This window comes from Mauremys mutica, chromosome 6 (assembly GCF_020497125.1).
Source record: "Mauremys mutica isolate MM-2020 ecotype Southern chromosome 6, ASM2049712v1, whole genome shotgun sequence".
Classification (NCBI taxonomy): domain Eukaryota; kingdom Metazoa; phylum Chordata; order Testudines; family Geoemydidae; genus Mauremys; species Mauremys mutica.
The window spans coordinates 103256788-103280950 of NC_059077.1; the positions used below are offsets into that span (position 1 = coordinate 103256788).

The 24163-nt window shown below is 42.0% G+C and overlaps 1 long non-coding RNA gene across 3 annotated transcripts; it reads left to right on the forward strand.

Annotated features, from left to right (window-relative positions):
* The first annotated feature begins 350 nt into the window (after positions 1–350).
* Positions 351–23095, forward strand: LOC123373329. Of its 3 annotated transcripts, none has more exons than XR_006580662.1 (6): positions 351–440; positions 6681–6780; positions 15255–15320; positions 17780–17895; positions 18627–18783; positions 22039–23095. It is a non-coding gene; the product is annotated as an uncharacterized LOC123373329 (long non-coding RNA). The 3 variants fall into 3 exon arrangements; XR_006580663.1 differs by lacking the exon at positions 22039–23095 and adding an exon at positions 21737–21881; XR_006580664.1 differs by lacking the exon at positions 22039–23095 and adding an exon at positions 21737–21881 and having other exon boundaries at positions 18672–18783.
* The last annotated feature ends 1068 nt before the right edge of the window (positions 23096–24163 follow it).

Consider the following 24163-nt stretch of genomic DNA (forward strand, 5'->3'; position numbering starts at 1 on the left):
AGTTCTATGCCCTAGTGCTGCCACTCTGTGTGGAATGGATTGTTGGGACTGTGGAGATGCACTGCAGTCACTGGTCTGAAGTAGTTTCCACAGAGATGTTTTGCAGCTGCTCTGTGCCCTTGGTGATGGTATGATTCCTTCCCCTGTGGTCCCTCCATTAAGATATGAGGCCTTGGTAAAAACCATCACACAGCTGTGAAATTAAAATCCAGGTTCAGAATCCCCCTTTGCATTGTAAAGTTAGAGGTATTCAGATTGCACATGTGGTGGGAAGGGGAAGCAAGAGGTTGGGCTCATCTCTTACATAATTTTGTATAATTAATAATTATTATTGTATTTTATTATTATGGATGTGCATAAATGTGTTATGAGACAATGAGATGAGTCTCCTTCCAGAACAGAACACTGAGAACACTTGCAAGAGGAGGCAGCTTCCTCAGGTGGGTGTGACCAATAGCATCAACTTCTTCACAATCGTAAGTTTCATTTACAAGCAAGCAAATGCAACAGGAAGGTTCAGCCTACAAACCATTTAAATGCAGCTGATTGTGGAGCTGCCTAGTCTTCTGCAAACATATGTTTACCAAATTACCCTCCAAACACAATCAACTGCTACACCAAATGTATCCCTGACTAAGGGAAACTCAGCGGTGCACAGCAGTGAATGAACTCTGTTACTGAACTGTAGAGATGCTGTGGGGTTAGACCCTTCCAGTCTTGCATCTGCCATGCCCAGAGGGATCTGAGGCTGTGGGAGGATGCTGCAAATGGTCCACAAGGGGGCACTAGTCCAGCTGAGTCACTACGTGCCCCAAACTGAAGAAACAGAGGTAGCCCAGAGCAGAGGACTTAGACTCCCTGCTGAGAGACTCCTGCCAGTGTTGCTTCACACAGGGCCCTGGGCGTGACCTGGTGGAAAGGGAGGGTCTGAGTCCTTATGGATGTGTGCTAAGGGGGCCGAGGTACCTCTGCCAGTGAAGCAAGGGGCTAGAAGTCAGATGCACCAACCACCAGGCTGCCCAGCCCTCCAAGCACCCTATTAAAGGAACATAGGTTGGCATGTTTTCAGGGTTTCACTGAAGAAGGGTGGTCTCTAGGAGCTGTAAAGGAATGTATCTGTCACCCCCAGCTTTTTGGCCAAAGTTATTCCTTTGTTTAGGTGTGTATATTTATACATTGCCTTTAAGGAGAACAGGATCAGCACCACACTCTAGCAATCTCAATCCAGGGGGTCTTTGTAATATGACTGCCAGTAACTGGGGAACCAGTTATTTGATTTTTGTTTGTTTGTTTTTAATAAAGAACAGCAGTAATAACCAATAACTTTCAGTCACCTCCAAGTGTTGGCAGAATTCTCTTTCTAATTAAATTAAGCTTGGAAGCCAAGAGATCACTGCTGTGGAAATAGTGTTTGCATTTCTGCATCCAAGAAACAGGACATACTGATGTTAGTTCCTTAGAAACTTTCCAGGCTTCTGGAGGAGATGAGTCTATTTGCAGGAACACAGTAATTGCAACACTACATGGAGTGAATTCCTTAAAAATTCCTAACAACAAAAATTCCTAGCCTTTTTTATGTTGGCTGCTCCCTCTCTCAAAGAAAGTCAGACTATTAGTTCTGTTTTACCAGTATGGCATGAATGTTAATTACAGGATTATCTTGGCCATTCCAGGACATGTAGCCAGCTGGGCTCACTACTCTGTGTGGTAATAAACACTATGCGCATTTCCTGTTTCCTGATCTCACACTGGGTATTTTTATATAGAGAGAGAGATAGATTTGATGGTTGATTTCAAGGTTTATCACTCTTTCCCCATTCATTTCCTGCTTTCCTCCTCTCCAAAGCACACTCCTTCCTGAAATATATCAAAGTAAAGTACATTTCTGGGTGGGGAACTTTTATTTCTGGACAGGTAACACCCACCAGAAGCAGTTAACTTTGGAGACTTGAGATTTGAAAATGAAGATTTTTCACAGAACCCCTGGCTCCCACTACCACTTCTGCGTGTTGTTGCCTGACCCTTTTTAAGGTTGATATTGTTTCGATTAATGACCACTGGATCTGACTACAATAAGATTCTTCCCCCAAATCGGACTACACTGAATTCACACTGTGGAGTTCAATATCTTGTGGGGAGTCTCGGGGTGGATAACAAGGACACTCACACTGAGGGCAAAATAAAACCTTAGGTACCTTTTATTAAAATAATAGCAAAAGCTTCAAAAGATCCAAGCCACATAACAAGATAAAGATAATACAGGCGTGGGGTAATTTGTGGTATCCTTCTATGCATAAGCTTTTAGAAATGCATACTCTCACTCATAGTTGAGCACTGGCCCTGTCTCTGACTCTTCCCTAACTTGGGTGATTGAAAGTTTATCATTCTTAATTAGTTTTGCCTAGAGCCAAATCATTTACCATGCTGCCGTAAGCAGTGTGTCTATATGTAAATGACAGGCAATGTCATATCATAGCATCAAAGACCCATCTAGTCCATCATCTCTGCCAGTGCACAACATTTCCCCTGTTTGTTCTTATTTCATGGTTCAGTACATATGTGATGGCTTTATTGCCCACATGATAATGCCTTTGGCATTAACTGATTCACTGCAACTTTATTCTATTAGCTGCTTTATTCTCATAAGGTCTGCATATTAATTGTATTTTACCATTTTAAGCACAGACCTCTTATTTTAGCTTTCTGCCTTGGTCAGGTAATTCCTTAAAATGGTTTCCTTTTTCTTATGTGATTTTCAGTAAGTTAGTGGAGTGCACAAGTGGTTATATATATAATGCTTGTGAAAGATTAGTTTGATGGCACTCTAAACTGAAGTACTCTGATTCCCTAGGGAGCAGTTCCAGTATGGTTAGGAGCCAAACCACCCACACTAGCTTACTGGCACTTTCCTGGAGGAATAATGCTCAGAATGAGGAAATAGTGCTCTTGCCTAGAACATCCTCATCTTAAGTTCCCAGCTGAGAAAGCCCCTAAATATGCCATTTGTATGAGGGGTGTTTTTTTGTGTGTTTGTTTTTAATCCCGTCTATGAGACTTGGACTAGGATCATTTCACTTAGGCCATTGGACAGCTATCTGACTTTCATTCATTGGCTTACTCTGGATTCAAATTAGTTACCTAGAGATAAAAGTCTCTTATACCATAAGCATTCCTGGCTTTTTATATCTTTATTAACACAAACTTAAAAAAAAACCTAACTGGATACTCATGTGATACTCTGTGTTTCTGCTCACACAGTACAGACACTCCTGCACCAGGCTTTTAGGGGTAGTTTTTCAAGGAGAGATATAGGGCTTGAGCTAATGGCCCTTATTAACTTTAATGGGTATCATGGCAAAATCCCACACAAAAAGCACCAAATATTTAGGGAGCAGCCTGTCAAAATAAACACCCCAGATAATTAAATCTAGTGGAAAATGAGGTGCCGTTACGGTACCCATTGTGGATCCTAACAAATAAGTTATAGGTAGAACTGGCTGAATAAATATTAATGATAATTTGTTCAAAAGATTTTGCTTTTTTTCTGTTTGCAAATTGTTCATGAACAGGTTGATCTCAATCAGAGTTGGGGGTGCTCAGCACCTTGCTGCACCATATATGTCCCAAATTGTTGGGATTTCCCCATCATCACTTGTAAGACGTGCTGCATGCCAACTAGAAATACTTTTTCAGGTTATGAAGTTCTGCAGATGCAAACAAAAATTATGATACTATATTAAAAAAAGAGATCAATAAAGTGACATGAGCAGTTTCAAAAAACTCTTACTTAACTCTTTTTAAGAAACTTGATTACATAGTTCTAATAGATTACAGCTGGGACAATGCCAGCCATTGTAGATCCAAGAAAGGTGAAAATCTCTCAAAATTAAACTGAAATTAATGTGGCCAAAACTCAGTTGAATGTCCAAATAAAACTCCTCTGTAACTCCATTGGATGCCAATAAATGGGTCAGCTTTAAACCAAGAAACTTGAAATATAACACAAGCCAAGTGCTAGTTTACTATATTTCATGGAAAGAGGGATTTTTTTTTCCAATTGAGACATTAGAGGACACTTTTCTATGTTCAAAAAGTTGTTGTCTGATTTTTGCCTTCTTATAAGCTATTTGCTTTATTATTGACTTTTCAGTGAGACAAAAAAGGCCGATTATAAAGATCTCAGTCCAAATTCTCCTAAAATAGGGATAGTTATTCTGGATTTACACCAGTGTAACTGAGAACAGGATTTGGTTCTTTATATGGAAATTTACTGTGAGTGCTCAACATTGCCCTCCTTTTGATTTTTGTCTTTTTTACTGTGGAAATATGTTGGTGATAGATGAGAATTTACCACTACACTTGATACCTCTCCGCAGCCATTTTAAACCCTTACCTATGCCACTGCAGCCCTATCAAGGTGGGTGTGTGGCTGTATGTATGCAGAGGTAGTGCTAGCCCATTGGGGGACCTAAGTAGGAATATTTGCCCCACACACACAAACACACACCTAACACATACTTAAAAAGTGAATTGGGTGTCCCCTTGAGCTACTTGGGACCATAAGCAGTAGCTTAATCTACTTATGCCTAGCGCTGGATCTGTATGTAGGCAACATTTTATAGAATTAATGCCAGTAAAATATTTGTTTTTTTAATACAGACATGAGTCTAATATAAAATAATTTTAAAAATAGAAAAAGCTTTTAATTGTGCATGTGCCTTAAGTACCTCCTGCATAGCATCTCCTTTTTTTAGGTCTTTGACCATTAGCAAAAAAAAAAAATCTGAGACAGATTTCTCCCTGGTGTCATTCCATTGATACGCCAGGGATAAATTTGCGCCCTTCTGTCTATTTCATTGTATTTCCTTTCCAAGACCTTTGAGACATGTTTTCTGTGAGTCATGTTCATAGTTGGAAGGTGGCTCACTATCCTAGGGGCTCAACTGAGCATTCAGTTTAGTCAGCAGAAATGAGAGGGTACTCCAGGGCTGATTGATGAGAGCTGTCCTGTATGTGAGCAGCCTGCTTAGAGTCTCCCATACAGCTTCATGAAAAAAGTTTTAAAAAATGCAGAACCTTGGAGGGAGGATCTGTTTGCCTACGGTCAAACAGAAAAGAGCTGTTTGTGCAGTGCTGGAACCCAGCTGGCAGGAATAGGGAAGGGTGCTGCTTTCAGTGAGCCTCACCTCTGTACCCTGGTGGCCTCTTGAGTTACCGGGTTCAGCCCTGGCAGAATCCCAGCACTGTCTCCTGTGCCAGTAGAGAAACTTAGTTTAAAAATAAAATGAGGAGTTTTGTCAGCAGTGAGCAGGTCGTAGGCTAGTAGATTTTGATTTAAAACAACAATTTATAATCTCAATTGGTATAATTGGCTGAGGAACTGTGTAATATTAATAGTGCTAACTAAACATAGGTATTGGGAGGTCTGAAAGAGAGTGGAAGGGGAAGATGAGAGGAATTGATCTGAAGAGTTTTCAGAAAGGGGAGTCAGGTGGACAAGGAAGAGAAGAAATAAGTTTGACAGAAAAACTACTAGGGACGCAAGGTGGGTGAGGTAATATCTCGTTGTATTACTTCACCCACCTTGTCTCTCTAATAACCTGGGACCAACACGGTTAGAATAACACTGCACACAGAGAAACTACTGTCATTTATGTCTCAGAATGCTTAAAAAAGGGGAGGGTGGAGGGAATAAGTAGCCATATGGAAATGCAGAAAAAGAAGAGGAAGAGTATTGGGCACAGAAAAGAGGAAAGATGAATGCTCTTAGTAAAATGAAATGCAAATGTACATTGAATAGATATAGTAGAAAAACTGACTAACGTAAGCAAACCTAGAAGAAGGCAGAGAATAAGTTACACCACAATATACCTGGTCTGCAACTGACTTGTTGTGTAACCATGGACAAAACACCTACGTGCTCTATGGCTTAGTTTACCCATCTATAACATGGTGGTGATAAAAAGAAGAGTGAATTTCAATGAAGGAAAGAAAAAGGGGAGAAAGAAAGAACATATTATCTTTTTAAAATTGTGCCACTGAAGTTTGATACTGAAAGCTGCATGTGCACTAAAAGCACTCAGAAATACATCTGCAGAGGTCAAGATACATGATTGTGTAAGAAGGTGGGGGTTGAGGGTGGTTTAGGAGACCCAACTAGAGTTGGGAAGTGGGTCAGGGGCCCTAGGTTCCTATGTATGAAGTCCCCTGCTTCAGTAGGGAAAGGCTGATATTTATTTAAATTAAAATGATTTCATATATGTCTTGTGATGATGATGTGATATTTGTACATATGTATTTGTTTGCATCTGACGGGAAATATGCCAACGTATTGGAGGCCCTGTGGTTTTATTAATTTATTATTAGAACAAAACTTACCATGGAATCTCAGATAAATACCAATTGGCTTCCATGTTTCAGTATAAAATGTTTGCTTTTAAATGTCTTAAAGTCTTCTGCAAGCAATTGCATTTGGTATTTCAGAATTTGCCTGGGGAATGTCCTGGATCCTGCACTTAAAAAATGTCCCTACTCTCCCTTGAATGAAATTCTCTCTGCTGGTTATGTCTAATTGTTTTCATGCATGTCAGATCTAACAGTGTTTTATATAATGTATGCCTGTGTAATAATATGGGGTACGAAAGTGGTTTCTCATATTTCTGTCTCTTCCTCATTCTCAGGAATTGTCCTTTGCAACGTTGTGTTTAAGGAATCTTCAGAGATGAAAACCTTTGGGTTTGTTGTTTGCATTATCAACTGAAATGGAAACTCCAAATCAGGGTAATTATTCCAGAATAAAGAAGTGTCCACAGGGACCCAGCATAGCTCTAGCAGAATAGTTATTCTGCTAGAGCTGTGCTGGTCAATTTTTCCCATCTAGAGAAGCTCTAAAAGTGGAGTGCTCAAGAAGAGATGAAAGGCTTGATTCTTGCAAACCCTTTGTGCATACCTAGCATCTATCCTAAATACACTAGCCAGCAAAGACTTCTTGGGGGTGCTTATGGCTTCATGTTCCTGAGCATTGGCATCCATAATAGGGAGATGCAACTACATACTCTCATCTGTGGGACAGCCATTTGCTCCTATGTTGTGTACATAAAAGTCCCACAGCTTTCCAATTTCTGGACCTATGCTGATCTCATTGATGTCCCATGGATTTGGAACTGAGACATAATGTAAAAGGGAAAGCTTTGTTATCTGGTGCTGCTCTTTAATTTATGCAAAACTGGGGTGCTGTCATTCTTAAAATCATATAGGTCTCCAAAATGCACACTGTCCACACAGAAGCGGAGGTATCCTTAAAAGTAGATGGGACTATCTGGCCAAAGCATTCTGATCCTGGCATTGCATTCAGCCCATTGTAGAGATAAAGGTGAAATTTGCATTGTGGTTAGGATTCTGAACAATCCCTAAATTCAGGTGTGTATATTCTGGTGTGTACAGATCATCTGTGGTTTTGGTTCTGCCCCATCTCTATATAAAAACCTCATTTTCCTCAAAATGTAGTGAAGACTTTTCTCTCTTCCCCTGTGTAAAAAAAAAAAAAAAAAAAGTGTAATCACTTTTGTAATGTTTAGATAGTTATGGTAATGCTCTTTCTCTTGTGGCAGTGTTCTATGAAAAATGCAGTCAGTTCTACCAGGTACATGAACTCTATAATCTGTGCTTCAGTCAGCTCTCCCAGGTTCATTTTTCAGTGCATGCCTGGTAAGCATCAGCAGTCAAGCTAATAATGTTTCTCCATTGGCCCAAAGAGAGATGAATTTCTATTACTTTCCTAACACAAAACATGCTCTTTAATCCCAGGCATTTAGAAATGCTCTCAGCCTCTTACCTGGTGCCAAGTTGCTGGGATACTGCCAGAGGACGCCAAAAGTAGTGCTGCCAATGTGCTAGCCAATGGCACAGAAACGTTGGCTGTCACTAGCTAATCTTTCCCACTCTTGCAAGAACTAGCATCGATCAACTGGATACCTGCTAGCACATAGACAAGAGGGTGCAACGGGCAGATTCACCAGCATTTGTTTGCTGCTCACTCATATCTCGTGCCTTCATAACATCACCCATTTTCTTCTGCTGCTGCCACTTAGTGCCTCCTGCTTGGGATGGTGAAACGATTGCCTCTGATACAAGCTGCTGTCCCTTCTGAGCCCTGCCACTGACATACTGCTGCTGCCATTGCTGCTCCTTACTTCTGGTGCTGCAAAGAGCCGACAAGCATAGGCTGCTTCAGATGCCCCATTTGTAGGGTCTCTTACAACCCTGGATGTCTAATCATCATTCATGCCCGTCACCCCAACCGGGGTATGGGCCGCCAACCACAGATCTCCATAGTCTTCTATCCTGGGCCATTCGCTCTAGCTGGTTCCAGGTATAGCCCATTTTTTTGCTATCAACCTGAAGGTCGCGTCGCCAGGTATTTCTTGGGCGGCCTCTTTTCCGCTTGCCTTGGGGGTTCCACTGCAGTCCCTGTCTGGTGATGTTGGTTGGCTGCTTGCGTAGTGTATGTCCTATCCAGCCCCACCTTCTCCTTCTAATTTCTTCCTCTGCTGGGAGTTGATGGGTCCTCTCCAAGAGGTGGATGTTACTGATGGTGTCTGGCCAGCGGATCTGGAGAATCCTTCTGAGGCAGCTATTAATGAAGGTCTGGATCTTCCTGGTGGTTGTTTTGGTTGTCCTCCAGGTTTCAGCTCCATACAGTAAGACTGATTTCACGTTGGAGTTGAACAGTCGAATCTTTATTGCCAAAGACAGCTCTCTGGAGCTCCAGATGTTCTTGAGCTGTAAGAAGGCTGCTCTTGCCTTACCAATCCTTACTTTGATGTCTGCGTCTGTGCCACCCTGCTGGTCGATGATGCTACCTAGGTAGGTGAAGGACTGCACTTCTTCCAGGGGGCTTCCATTCAGTGTGACTGGGTCGTTGCTGATGGAATTGATCCTAAGGATCTTGGTCTTGTCCTTGTGGATGTTGAGGCCAACCTGTGATGACGTGGCTGCCACTACGTTGGTCTTCTCTTGCATCTGCTGTTTACTGTGCGAAAGGAGTGCAAGGTCATCGGCAAAGTCCAGGTCATCAAGCTGGGTCCACAATGACCATTGGATTCCATTCCTACGCTTGTAAGTGGATGTCTTCATAATCCAATCGATGACGAGAAGAAAGAGAAGTGGTGACAACAAGCATCCTTGTCTGACTCCGGTTCGCACCTGGAAGCTGTTTGTGAGCTGCCCTCCATGGATCACTCTACAGTGTATGCCGTCGTATGAATTCTTGATCAGGTTGACCACCTTTGCTGGGATGCCATAGTGCCGAAGGAGCTTCCAGAGGGTCTCTCGATCCACGCTATCGAATGCTTTCTCATAGTCAACAAAGTTGATGTACAACGAGGAGTTCCACTCCATAGACTGCTCGACTATGATGCGGAGCGTTGCTATCTGGTCCGTGCATGATCTGTTCTGCCGGAAACCTGCCTGTTCATCTCGTAGCTGTGGATCGACGGCATCCTTCATTCTCTCTAAGAGGACTCGGTTGAAGACCTTCCCTGGCACCGACAGGAGTGTGATTCCTCTATAGTTGGCACAGTTGCTGAGGTCTCCTTTCTTGGGGATTTTGATGAGATATCCCTCTTTCCAGTCAGCCGGAATCACTTCTTCTTCCCATATTTTCTCAAAGAGGGGGTACAGCATTTCCACTGAAGCATCCAGGTCTGCTTTCAGGGCCTCTGCTGGGATATCGTCAGGTCCAGCCGCCTTCCTGTTCTTCATCATGGTGATGGCTTTTCTGATCTCGTCTCTGGTTGGTTTATCGCAATTGATTGGGAGGTCCTCGTTGGCTGGGTCGATGTCTGGTGGATTTGGTGGTGCTGGTCTGTTCAGGAGTTCCTCAAAGTGCTCCGCCCATCTGTTCATCTGTAGTTCTATTCCTGTTATAGACTTTCCCTGCTTGTCTTTAACGGGACGTTCTGGCTTGCTGAACTTTCCAGACAGTCGCTTGGTAGTATCGTACAGCTGTTTCATGTTACCGCTGTATGCTGCCTGCTCTGCTTCTGCTGCCAGTCCATCCACATAATCTCTCTTGTCCTTCCTAATATTCCTCTTCACTGCTCTGTGGGCTTCAGCATACTCTTTTTGAGCTTTGGCCTTTGCTGCTCTAGTCCTGCTGTTGTTGACTGCTGCCTTCTTCTTCTTTCTGTCTTCTATCTTTGTCAAGGACTCTGCTGTGATCCACTCTTTCTGCTGGTGTTTCTTAATTCCAAGCACTTCCTGGCATGCTGACCTAAGTGTGTCTCTCACTTTCTGCCATCTGTTGAGTACACTGTCTTCCTCTTCCTCAGCCCGATCCTGTAGTACTGAAAACTTATTCTTCAGCGTCAATCCAAAATCTTCCTTGGTCTTATGGTCCTTCAGAAGGTTGACGTTGTACTTCGCTCTTCTGTCTGACGCGTCTATCCAGTTCTTCTTCAGCTTCAGCTTCAATCTGGCCACCACTAAGTGATGGTCGGACGCCACGTCTGCTCCTCTTCTAACTCTAACGTCCTGCAAGGATCTTCTGAACTTCTTGCTAATGCAGACATGGTCGATCTGGTTTTCTGTCATGCCTGCTGGCGATACCCAGGTACTCTTGTGGATCCGCTTGTGAGGAAAGATGCTGCCTCCTATGACCAGATTGTTAAGTGCACACAGATCCACAAATCTCTCTCCATTCTCACTCATCTCTCCCAGAGCATGGGTCCCCATGACTTGTTCGTATCCTGTGTTATCAGGTCCAATTTTGGCATTAAAGTCTCCCATAAGGATGGTAATGTCTTTGTCTGGGAGAGTCTCTAATATTTTCTGGAGTCTGTTGTAAAAGTAGTCTTTGTCCTCCTCTTCACTGTCATTGGTTGGAGCGTAGCACTGAACAACATTCATCTTAATCCTCTTCATTTTAGTTCTGAAGGATGCTGTTATGATCCTGGGACCATGTGCCTCCCAACCAATCAGTGCTCTCTGTGCCTGCTTGGACAACATGAAGCCTACTCCCTGTGTGTGGTGTGCGTCGCTCTCTTCATGTCCTGAATACAGCAACAGCTCTCCTGTCAACAGTCGTCTCTGTCCAGCTTGCGTCCATCTTGTCTCGCTAATGCCTAGTAGGGTCAGGTTGTTGCTCCTCATCTCTGCTGCAACCTGCACCGTCTTTCCTGACTCGTACATGGTCCTCACGTTCCATGTGCCGATGGTAATCCTCCTGGCTGCAAGAAGGGTGATCGGCTTAGTGGCTTCCTCGCGGCTTTCACCACCCAGCGTCATGCATCTTCGAGTTGAAGACCCTTCTTTTCCTAGGCTAAAAGTCTCTGTTAACTCTATTGTTGGCGTTTCTGTAGCAAGCTGATTTTTACAGGGTGGAGTTGCTAGCCCCACGCCCAACCCTCCTCCTTTACCCTGACTTGGGACAGGCAGATGGCCCCAAAGGACCTCTCTGGTGGAGTTCTGGATGTCTAAGATCCTGTCCAATTAGATGGATGGCCTTGCAGTTCTCCAGGCTGAGGCTGTTCCTGCTGCTGCAGCATTGCCATGCCACCTTGCTTTTTTCTACAGTGTGTGTATTAGCATACAACACAGAGATCAAGAAACCTCTCCTGTCAGCTCAATTCTCTCCACTCCCAGATGATCCAGCAGAAATTTTCTCAGTGCTTGAAGCCTATGCCAGAAGATCTTGGACATCCTCATAGGGTAGCAACATGAGGGGAAGTGGACTTTATGTTTGAGTATTGGCTCTCCATGGAGGCTGATATACCGATTTCTCTTCTTGATGAGGCTGTAACACATTGGGTCTACCTTTCTGTGCCAAGTGGTACACCCCAGTGGACCCTTTCTTGTACATTGACAGTAGCGTTATCTCACATACTATAGCCTTGTCAATAGTGGATCTCCCTCCTGTGGCCAAATGGTATTCTAGTCCCTATCTCTGTTACTGTGCTTATTTGGACTGAGGTCAGACATCTGTCACTGTTACCACCCAGACAGACTTTACTACTAATGCTATCATGAAATATGATGACAATATCTGCTACATTTTTTTAACGATGGCCATTGGCCTCTATTAGTGCACCTGCAAATGTGTACACACAATCACTTGCACATATAAGTTTAACCATATGATAGAATTTGAACAAAGGACCCAACCTGCATGTGCAATTCAAACACAAATGGGTTTTACACATGTAAAGAATGTAATTGGTGAGCACAAATTAATAGTGTGCAAAAGCTCAACTCAAAGTTTTACCAAGGCAATTTTATTCAGCTCCTTGAATTCCAAATATCTTCAGAGCTCCCAGTCAAGATATTCCTTCAGATCATGTCAAGCAAATCATGAGAGCCGGAGAAATTGGACTTCACTCCCTCAGCTGTATCCTCCTATCTTGCCCCTAAACAGAATACATACTTGGTATTATCTGGATCCCTGGAAGCAGTTTGCAGTGATGAAAAGTTTTAAACAAGTTGCATGTGTTGGTGAGTAATGTCACCACCTAAACATCTTCCGTCTTTTGACAGTAGGCTGCATGTCAGAGGGTGAGCTGGGTCTTTAAGTGGGTTGGGGCTCAGCCTCACCTGTGTCAGATTTAATCTGTCTCCCAGGAGACAGGAATGCAGAGTCCAGAGATCAGGTGGCAGTCACATGACAGTATATAAGGGAAGACAGTAACTCGGTCCACTCTGGTGTGGAAGACTGTTTGTGTTTCCACTAGATTTCATTATATGCCACAAGGGGTGAACTCTGTGATCTAGTTGGAAGGATAAGCCACCTCAGTGTCAGCAAAGCACTGAAAACTCCTTTTCAAAAGGACACAAGGTCCATCTACCAGCCTGGGGAAGGCAGCACAAGAGGGAAGCAATTCTGGCAGATCTTTGGGCGTAAGAATCCATTACATAGTCCCACATAGGCTAGTAAGATTCAGAAGCAATAGTTTTACTTTTCTGTGTGGTTTTCTATGCTACTTTCTTTGGGAACTTGACCCTAATTCCCACCCTAATTCTATGACCCCAAAAATAAATCCATCCCAGATATGTGCATAGATTCATATAGTTTAAGACCAGTGTGGACCATTTGACCTTCTAATCTGCCCTCCTATATATTACAGCCCATTAATTTCACTCAGTTACTCCTGTATTGAGCCCAAACACTTGTTTGACAACAGCATATCTTCCAGAAAGGCTTCCTGTCTTGATCCGAAGAGAAGGAGAATCCACCATTTACCTTGTTAGTTTATTCCAATAGTTAATCACCCTCACTGTTAAACTTGTGCCATATATCCAATTTGAATTTGTCTAGCTTCACCTTCCAGTCACTGGTCCTTTTCTCCACTATATTAAAGAGCCAGTTAATATCCATTATTTTCTCCCCATTAAGGTACTTACACACTATGATCTAGTCACCTCTCAATCTCTTTGATTAAACTAATCAGATTTATTTTCTTAAATCTCTGTGTAACGCATTATCTCCAGCTCTCAAATCACTTTTGTGGTTCTTTTCTGCACTCTCTTCCGTTTTTCAAAATCCTTTTAAAAATGTGGCTAACAGAACTGTACTCAGTATCCATCTCATCAATGCTATCTATAGAAGTAAAATTCATCCCTGTATGCCTACTCGCCTGTTTATACAGCCAAGAATTGTATTAGCCCTTTGTGCCACAGCATTGCTGTGGGAGCTCACCTTGAATTGCTTGTCCATTCTGATCCCTAAATCCTTTTCAGACGTGCTGCTTTTCAGAATACAGTGCCCCACTCTATATTTATGGTCTGCAGTCCTTGCTCAGGACATGTTCCACAGCATACATACCTTTGCCTGGTAGTTTTAACCTGCACCTCTCTCTCTAAAATGAATCTGGATGTCACAGAAGCTGTTTCCCTTATGTAGGTTGCAGGTAATCTGGTCTGTCTGGTAACTGCTCCAGAGGCTTTTCTTTCTAGACAATGAGGCTTTGTGTTTCTTCAAAGGGACTTGTCCTTCCCACATGGTATCCGTTCCTGTCTCTGTTGTTCAAGGTGCTGGAGTACCTAAATCAGGACCTTTGCTGAGTTCCTGATTAATGAGCCTCAGGCCTTAGATACATGGCATTCCACTTCCTTTCAGGAGTATGTTAGGTGGAATCCCTGCTCTAATATGGCCCATCCCCATGGGTTGCCTCAAGGTCTCTGGTGCCTGCTTTCATCTTGTTTTTTCCACCCCCAGTGCCATCCATATGTCCTGGAAGCTTATCTCCTTCATCTTTTTCTTACTGGATCATGGGCATGGCACCACACATTGGCCATTAAAGTAAGCCTTTGATAAATGCTATCGTTTCCAAATTAACTTCTTGTTAGGCAGATCCAGCTCACCTAGTCCAGATATTAGGGAACTAAATGTGATCAGGGCATACCCGTTGTCCACAACCTCTGCAACTGCCATACTGTACTGGATGCAATTACTGTTCATACACCTCTATCTCGATATAACGTTGTCCTCGGGAGCCAAAAAATCTTACCGCATTATAGGGGAAACCGTGTTATATCGAACTTGATTTGATCCGCCGGAGCATTCAGCCCTGCCTCCCCGGAGCCCTGCTTTACCACGTTATATCTGAATTTGTGTTATATCAGGTGGCGTTATATCAGGGTAGAGTTGTATTAATGATGATGATCCAATAATGCCCACTAGAGTGGGCTGGTTATTGAGTGACATACAAATGGACTATACTGAGGAGATTGTTTGCAGCTGTGAACAGGTTATTAGTATGGTCTGAACTCTCACTATGTTAAGTTTAGAGGAGAGATAAGCTTGCCAGCGTAGATGGGGACAGGAAAGAGAGATCCATCATCAGCTCAAGTGTTCCATGTGCTCTTTTGGCAACTGTGCTAAAGCATACCATTTGATTATCCTGGCCTCTTTTGTAACTGATGTGCGTTTCTCTGACATCTCTGAAATCTACCTCCTCAACATAATAAAATGGCTTGAGGCATGGCTGGGCCTTGTTGAGGTCAGAGATACCAATTAAGGATCAGAATAGTGGTATTTGTGGTGAGTGCTCTTGGAACAAAGAGGGAGATGATACAATTAGGGCTAATGAGGTCTCTACTTCTGAATTCAGAGCTCCTGTGTTGTGAGTTTATGACGTTTAGGGAGCTGAAGCAAATATCTATTATTTTTGTTTAACTTGACATTGTATATGGCCGAGCTTCTTCTAACATGGCTGTTTAATAGTTCACACACTTGTGTGTGGTTTTCTTCCCCTCCACAGTTCTCATTCTTCATGACCATCATGGACCCAGGTTCACGGAGTGAGAATGTTTTAGTCTGCCAAGAGGTGAGTTCAGGGGTTTGTTACTCTGTCAATAGTTAATGACATCACTGACACCTAAATCAGTGCAAAGAATGCAGCTGTGTTCTGCGTTAGATGTTAAGGATGTTAGGGAGGCATTCAGATAGCAGGTGTAATGGTGGTTATATAAGTACCTGAGATAGACTGTGACTCTGTACATAGTAATATCTGTCTCTGTTTTTACTCATGCCTTACTTGGGCAAAATGCTCAATGGAGTCCTTAGAAATTAATGTTCTACATGCAGTGGCTAAAACAATGCGTTGTAAAAAAAACCCCTTATGTTAGGTTCTACACAATAACGGACAGTATTGGTACCATGTATATTTTAGTTTGTTTTTATGAGAGAGGGACTCAAGTTGCAACATTTGGCTCAGGAGTCAGCTCTCAAGCACTGCACAGCCTGCAGGTGTTGGGATCAGGGATTCAGCCCATTTTAAGTGGAAGGGACCTGTGTAATTGGATCTGTGGGTGGATTTCATACATCCCTGAAGTTAAGGGTTGTTGAGACCCAGGGTTTGGGTCCAGGCCTATGATTCACACCATACATGTATGTGAATGCCATACAGCTTCTATAGGTATGTTACAGATTAACTTCTGCTAAGTTATTGCTCTCTCTAGGAGCTCTGGCCCTGGTTAGCTGTGCAAGGGCAAGAATAAATCTTCCCCTTCCTTGCATAATTATGTGGAAGCAAGCCACTCACAACAGCAATTACTAAGCTCTCTGTGCTTTGTGGAACGTAGAGACTGGTTGCTCCTGCTCCCCCTGGAGTAGGATGTTGTAAAGGGGGTGGGAGAAGGTAAGGCCATGGCCATATATTGTGGGGAGGCAATTTGTTTCACTGTAATGAATGGAGCAGAATGCATTCCCTTTGTGACTAAAGCAAAGCCTTTAAGGCACAGTGATGGTGGTGTGGATCTGCACTACCCCTTACCCAGACTTGGCTTAAAAGTCACTACTTACCCCTGAGTTTTGTCAAACCTTTAGCTCCCTGACTGGAAAAATAGAAGGTTCTCCCACCCCATCTCACTCTGGGTGGGTCAAATTCTGAAGGCTTTACTCATTCTTTATCTCAGGCTTTGCTCAATCCTTACTCAGACACCCTCCCTTTGAAGTAAGTGGGAGGTAGTTTAAAGACTGAACAAAATCCAAGTTTAAGCACCTCTTGATTAGGTCTTGTGACTGGATAGCTGAATAGGTCAGTCATACTCAAAGTCATTTCTCGTATCTTACAAAAGATAATGTTGTTTTTCAACATTTCATAGCTGCAATTTCTAATTTTTTCATAACAAACAAGCCAAATATGTTTTGCATCTGTTGTGCATTACCAAATTTACAGCTAAATGATTTTGAGACTCACTTGAGAATTATGGTAATTCCCTGCTCTTTCAACCAGGCTTATATTTATATTTAGGCTGTTTATGTTTTTTTCTGTATTTGAAGGATTAAGGGTTCTAGTCAAACTGAGTACTTCTCAACAGGGGGAGCTACACGATATTTAGCAAAACTTCTGAAATAACCACACACAATATGTCTAGACAAATGTCATTCAAATTCAGTTAGGTATATTTGGCAGATCATCTCAAGCCTCAACTAGTTATTTGACCTAAAACAAGTTCCACTATAACTAACCAATGTTAGCTCATGATCATACTCATTGTCTGAATAAATTTCCTGCATATAATACTAAATAAGGAAACCACTTTCCACAGTCTAGTAATTGAGTTCCATGACTGTGGTGACACCTACTGGTACAATAATATTTATAACTATTATACATACTATTTGAGACAAAATATGACCAACTTGTTAACCTTGGTATACAGAAAATGTTACCCCTTGTGAATCACTTATTTTAAAAAAAAATAACTTGTTAATATAATTAACATTTTGTTCTAAATGAAATGTACTGTCAAACTATTTTATTACTTGAGAAGATTTGACATTAAACATACCACTGCAATATTGCATATCTTTTAGGAAAGTGGAAAAGAAATGTATGTTCTTAGTTCTGTAGGGTAATTGTTGTTAACTTCACTTAGGCTAGCAAAGGAAAATGCAATGATACTGTAGCCAAGGGTATGTCTAAACAGGGATAAAAGAGCCGCAGCCCAAGCCCCGTGAGCCCAAGTCAGCTGAACTGGGCCAGCTGCAGCTATGCTGCAAGTCTTTTATCCCTGTGTAGATGTACCCTTAGGGTTCAGGCAAAATGAGGTCATTCTGTGTTAAATTTATCTGACCCCTCTGTCATCAGCTTTAAATGGTGATGATTGTCAGATCCCCACCTCACAGAAAATTGCTTAAAGGTGTGGCTAGCATAACTCAATCTCTGATTTGACATAGTAGGTCATTTGGGGCCCTCATTCCATCAGCCCCAGTCAACATAGTACATAATTCTGTGATTGCCTTTAACTGCTAATAATTCATTTAAATTTTTGCCCTCAGAAAAGTACAATGGTAAAAGAAGCTGGAGAAAACTATATTTGCTGAAGATAGCTGAAGATGGGCCATGGAAGGAAAGGCATTAAGTGCAGCCGAATGGTGTGGCTCTGCAGTGCTTGGTAAGCAGGCAGCACATGGGGCCTCCTATGCAATTCTGCAAAACTCTGTCTATTGCTGAGACAGTCTCCATGGTGATCCATGGAATGGGAGCATGTGAGAGAGTGGGGTTACATTATAGATTGGCTAGGGAAGTTGCAGGGCCGGGCTTGGTGGGTCTACAAAACGCAGGCTCTACTGGTCACAAACCCTGTGTGTAGGGGAGGCCTAGGTCCTGATTCAGCAAGGTACTTCTTAAGCACGTGCCTTTATTAAAGCACAATGTTAGTCCCATTGAAGTTAAAGGGACCACTCGCACACTTAAGTACCTTGCTAAAGTGGGACCCTGGTGAGCCACAGCTGATGTGTCTTCTTCTCACTGGCTGTGAACATGCCCGACACCCTGACTTTTGACCTGAAGGGAGAAGTACTTCCTCCTACTGTGTCATTGATCCCCTGAACTGTTATATTTGGATGCTGATTGAGGGAGGAGATTTTTAATTCTTAGCTGGCCAAATACATTGTGATATCAGTGGAGTTACAGCAGGGTTGAATTTGGCCCAAACATTCCCCGGAGGAGATTGGTGGCTTTTGTTTTAGTTTTCCTGCAGACTCCTAACATCTAACTTTCATCATAGTTTACAGAGAAATACATCTACATTTGTGCTACCTTTTTAAAAATGTTTCATTACTAGATTTCATATGGAACATGAAACAAAATGTTTAAAGTTAGTAATGTTCTCTTTCATTTTAGTTGAGAATCTCCAGACTGTAAAACAATATTCTTAATCTTCTCCAGAGAGGGGAGGCATGACGGTAGCCATGCCAATTCCATTAAGAATGGAGAAGCAAGACTAAGAAATTAGATCCCTTTCTGATGTAATGAAGAAATATGTTGATGTGCACCTAAGGTACTTATAATGCGAATGTGGGGCTCTTGGAATGGTCTTAACATCCCTTTTAAAATGAAATAAGTAGTGGGACCTCTATAGTAGCAATTGCTTGATTTTGTTTATTATCTTCATAAAATTTACCACAAAGAAGTAGTACAAAAAAGTCAACATAACATACTAGGGACCCTTGTTAAACTGAACAGAGCTATCTTTAAAATGGATGATTTATGTTTGTCTTGGAACTAAACAAGAATTACTCTGGACATATACTCCTTTACTGTAGGTATGTTAGGAATTTTTGGTCTCAGCTTTTGGATTTTAACAAAACAAGACCATAAGTTTAAACTACAGAATCATAATAACGAAATCAGTGGTCCTGACAAATGATTATGAACTTAATTTGAAAAAAAGAAACAAAGACCTGATGTCCTGCTTATTATTTTTTCCTTAAAATCATATTTTGCATGTCTGAGAATTTCAAAGCACTTAGAAACATTAATGAATTAAGCGTCCAAATAAACCTATGTAGTAGACATGCCTTATTCCCATTTTAAAGTTAAGACCCAGGGAGATTAAATGACTTGCTTAAATTCACAAAGCAAATTGGGGAAGTTAGGGCTAGAACTCAGATTTCCTGAGTGCTAGTCCTGTGCTTTAATCTAAACTTGTTTGTTTGTACATTTTTTCCTTATTTTTTCATAAATCCAGTAAGTATTTGAAGTTATTTGAAGAATAAGAATCTTAGATTTAAGGGTGCAAATACATCATTAATTCAAAATATTATTGAAATGTTCAAAATTCAAATGTTTGAAATTGAGGAAACTCAGAATTAAGTTTTCCACAAAAAACTTTAAATTTGAGCTTGCATTCTTTCAAACACTGGAAATCTTTCAGCTGATTTCAGTGGGTCTTTGGATTTGGCACCATATGAGGATACTGGTAACTGCTAAGTGGTATGATAACTTTAGAAGTGGTTCATATCATTCACTACAAATGAGAATGTAATACACTGCAGTAGTACATATGATGAATTTATTTCAGTGACTAATATTCCAGCATATGAGGCCAACTGGTATATTGTTAAGTAGTAATGGTGAGTATTGGGCCTACCTGTGAAGGACAGCATCTTAGAGACATGCAGAGAGAGAAAATGGAGGAGGTAGCTACAGTGGGACTCCTAGTTTGTATTTATACATTCAGAGAGTAAGGCCTGAAGGGATCATTATATCATCTAGCCTGACCTCCTGTACATCACAGGCCATTACATTTCACCCAGGCCATTAAATTTCACTCCTGTATTGAGCCCTATAACTTGTGTCTGGCTAAAACATATCTTCCAGAAAGGGATCCAGTCTTGAAGACATCAAGAGATGGAGAATCCACAACTTTCCTTGATAGTTTGTTCCCATGTTAATCACCCTCACTGTTTATTTCTGTTTTGAATTTGTCTGACTTCACCTTTATCCACTGGAAATATAAAATACATTAAAGTGTATTATCTTAGGCCTTGGCTACACTTGCAAATTTGCAGCGCTGCAGCAGGGTGTGAAAACACACCCTCTCCAGCGCTGCAAATTGCGGCGCTGCAAAGCGCCAGTGTGGTCAAAGCCCCAGCGCTGGGAGCGCGGCTCCCAGCGCTGTCCGTTATTCCCCACAGGGAGGTGGAGTACGGACAGCGCTGGGAGAGCTCTCTCCCAGCGCTGGCGCTTTGACTACACTTGCGCTTCAAAGCGCTGCTGCGGCAGTGCTTTGAAGTGCAAGTGTAGCCAAAGCCTTATTCTATCATTTAAATAACAGCACTGATAAACACAGGAATTGATGTCTTGGTCAGTGTATTAGTTTAATTAGTCTTAATCACTCAAGGGTCTGCTCTTATTGATAAAAGGTGCTCTGTAAATATAAAGCATTATTAGTACTAGTTCCTCTCCTCTGATGTTGTTGAAAGAGACTTCAGCTGGTTTGATCTGAGTAAGTCACACATTGGTGTGGCTTTATCTGTCTCTAGATTTGGGGTCAAGTCCAGTGTTGGCGGAAGAGCCAACTTCCACTGACTTCGATGGGAGTTTGTTACTCATAGGGTGACCAGATGTCCCGATTTTATAGGGACAGTCCCGATTTTAGGGTCTTTTTCTTATATAGGCTCCTATTATTTCCCACCCCATCCAGATTTTTCACATTTGCTGTCTGGTCACCCTAGTTACTCATGCCAGGGCTGAATCTGATATGTGTTTACTGTCTGAGCCAAAAATGTAGAGAAGACAGCATATTCAGTCAGCCTCGCTCTTTACAAACAAATACTGTGACAACTATTTCTGCACCTGGCATCAGGTAAACTATTAAATCCAATACTGGTCAGCTATTTTGTGTATCCCATCTTCACTCTTCAGTTAGAAATGTTATCAATATTTTATCATATTGTAATTTAACAATGGTAAATGTCAAATGCTTCCACACGCTGCAAGGATTTCTCCCCAGTGAATTAGTGAAATGTTAATGTTACATTTAGTGCTAGGTAATAATAGCTCTGACTATGAAGAGGCAGGATAAACCCTATGCTATGTCTGAGCCATGCTGGATGCCTGATTAAATAGAGAAGCTAATCTGGACTGGCTGCCTTTCCCATTTTATGATTCTATAATAGATGTAGTGAATTCCAGTGATGAGTGTTTGCCTGTAGTGCATGCCTCTTCTTATCTGACAGTCCTGGTAAATGTAATCCTTAAATTTCTTAGTGTTTCTGGGGTGTTCAGTTGATGTATTCACAATTTTGAAGAGAAATTAAGACTCTTTCGGAGAATTGTTCCAGATCCTAGTTTACTGAGCCATCTGCCAATTAATTTGAAGTATCTATCTTTTTTTTTTGTTTGTTTTGTTTGAGCTTCTATGCTGAAAGTCTATCCGATTTATTATTTTTCTCATTGGAGAAACACTTACTGAGGTTTAACAGATGTTCAAATTCTTTAATTTCTAGAGTTTGCAAGTCCCCCCGGTCTTAATGAGTTCCTTCAGTACTCTGGGTTACAAGACTTTTATGTTCTCACAGAAAATTTGATTTCTCAAATCTCCCATCAAGAGTGAAAAATTACTTACCCCCTGTGACTAATGCTGAGTTTTTATGGAAGACCCTCTTGTAAGCAATGCATAAGTGTTATTACCATACTTAGTACTTGCTTCTCAAGCTGACTGCTGATGCCTAGAAGAAGTTAGTGACATCTGAAAGTGAGTAGACAAAACTGACACGTGAAGTTTTTCCTCCAAATTTATTTGTTGCAGGGCTGGGAGAGATAAAGATCCTGTATCTGATTCAAAACAGAGTAAGCAAAGTTACTCTCCGCATACCACCAACAGAGCCTCAACTGCCATGGACGCTGGTTTGCCAATTAAAGATATGTCTTGGTTTTCCTTTATAAATTAGAACTAGATCCAAATCATTTTTTTTCGAAACACTGTGGGGGTTGTTTGCATTAGGTAATCCAATGTGAGACTGGACTCTCCAGTTGGACTCTCAGGACATCAAGCCTTGGCGGTTGCACAGGAACAGACCAAATGGCGAATGATTGCAACAGACGACTGTCTGGCTAAGTGTAGAAGAATAAGAAGAAGAAGAATTTGAGATGACTACAGATATGGACTCAAGACATACGGACCAGATCTGGCTGTGGATTCAGATTTTAGATTTGGCAGTTCCAGTTTGTGCTTCTCTATTTTTAGTAAAAGTTGAATAGGGACTAATTCTGCTGTCACTTATACTAGCGTAGTCACTGACTTGCACCAGTGTAACTGGGATCAGAACGTGGCCCACAGTTATTCCAGTGTGGAACAATGAACTGTTACATTATTATAGCCTGTGGGACAGATGCCTCAGAATAGGCACAGCACAGAAGAGTCCAGGGGAAGTGCAGGAAAAAGATTCTGGGTTGGCTGCGGGCTACTGCAGCCCCTGCTCTAACTTATGGCAGCCTTATCTAGGCTATCCATAGGCTGTGCCGCAGCCTGGAGCGGTCCAGAATTGCCATAACGCTCAGCACTATAGAGATTCAACTTCTGCCCCTAACATGCTTCTTCCTGGCACTACCTTGGCACATCTCTTATGCTGAGGGCTGTGATGGGAGCCAGACAGCAAACCTACACTGCTCTTCACTGGGGGAATTCTGCAGCAGGCTGCAGCACCTGTACAACCCTTATATGCCAGCAGAGTCACCTACAGGGTGTGGGTTGGGGGCTAGAATTGGGTAACACACGTTTAAGAAACTCCTATCTTATTGCAGTATAAGGTTATATCTCTCAAGAGCTAAGATCTGTCTGTATTTTCTACCTTTTAACATTCTTTCTCTCCTCATGTGTTTAGTGACATTAATTTTTCAACTTTTTAATACTATTTTGCAATTTAGACCTGCAAAATCAATAAAATCAAAGTTCCTAAAATGATGAAGGTGGCAGAAGCAGCACCGCCCCCATCAGAACGTTTATTTTCTAGAACAGATTTTTTATTATTTTCTCTCCGCTTATAAATTATATGACGTTAAAATATTAGTAACATCAGCTTCAAAATTCATCACGTTGCAATTCTTAAATCCATGTTCTCTTCATTTTTTTTTCTTTTTGTTGCTACGGGGACAAACCTAAAAGCAAGCATCTGATGGAGGTGGGGGAAATCACAGCTCAGCTGAGGCTTTCTTTTCATAGCACATTGAGAAGCTTACTAGCTGTAGATTTGATTATTGACTGAGTCCAGAAAATTGAAAAGCTGTTTTATGACGGACCCATAACTCTATGCTTTGCTCTCAGTGATGTAGGGACTCTTACAGGCACTGATTGGTGGATGGAGTCAAAAATGGAGAGCTGCTAGTTATTGGCATTGCTGGTGCTGAAACATAGCTAGCTAACACTTCTCTTGTCTTCTCCACCTGCACCTGTATCCAAACAGAGAACCTGACCATGGATACCTCTACCCAGATCCTGATGTGGATTTGCAGAGACTGTGGTCTGCATTTCCCACTCTCAGAAAGCCAGGCTGGGGGACTGTCCACTGTGAAAGGTGCCTGTTGGTGGAATCTCTCAGGAAGCAGGTGGGAAAGCCTACAGTAGGAGGTGGCTAGACTGAGGAGCATCTGTGCCCATGAGGAATTCATAGAGAGTATTCATATGGAGATTTCCAAGGTTGAGGAAGCTATCTATGTAGTAAGGACTGTTGTCATGCCACCATGGGAGGAGGATATGGCTCTGTCACAGGGAGGACACTGGCTGCCTGTTACTTCTGGTAGCAGGCAGTGCTCCACCCTTAGTTCCAACCCTCCTACCATAGTGATGAAGAACTGTTATGCTGCCCTGGCAATGATCAACGAGGAATCACCCCCAAAGGTGGAGGAGGAGAAGCCATGTACCCCCCAAGGATCGC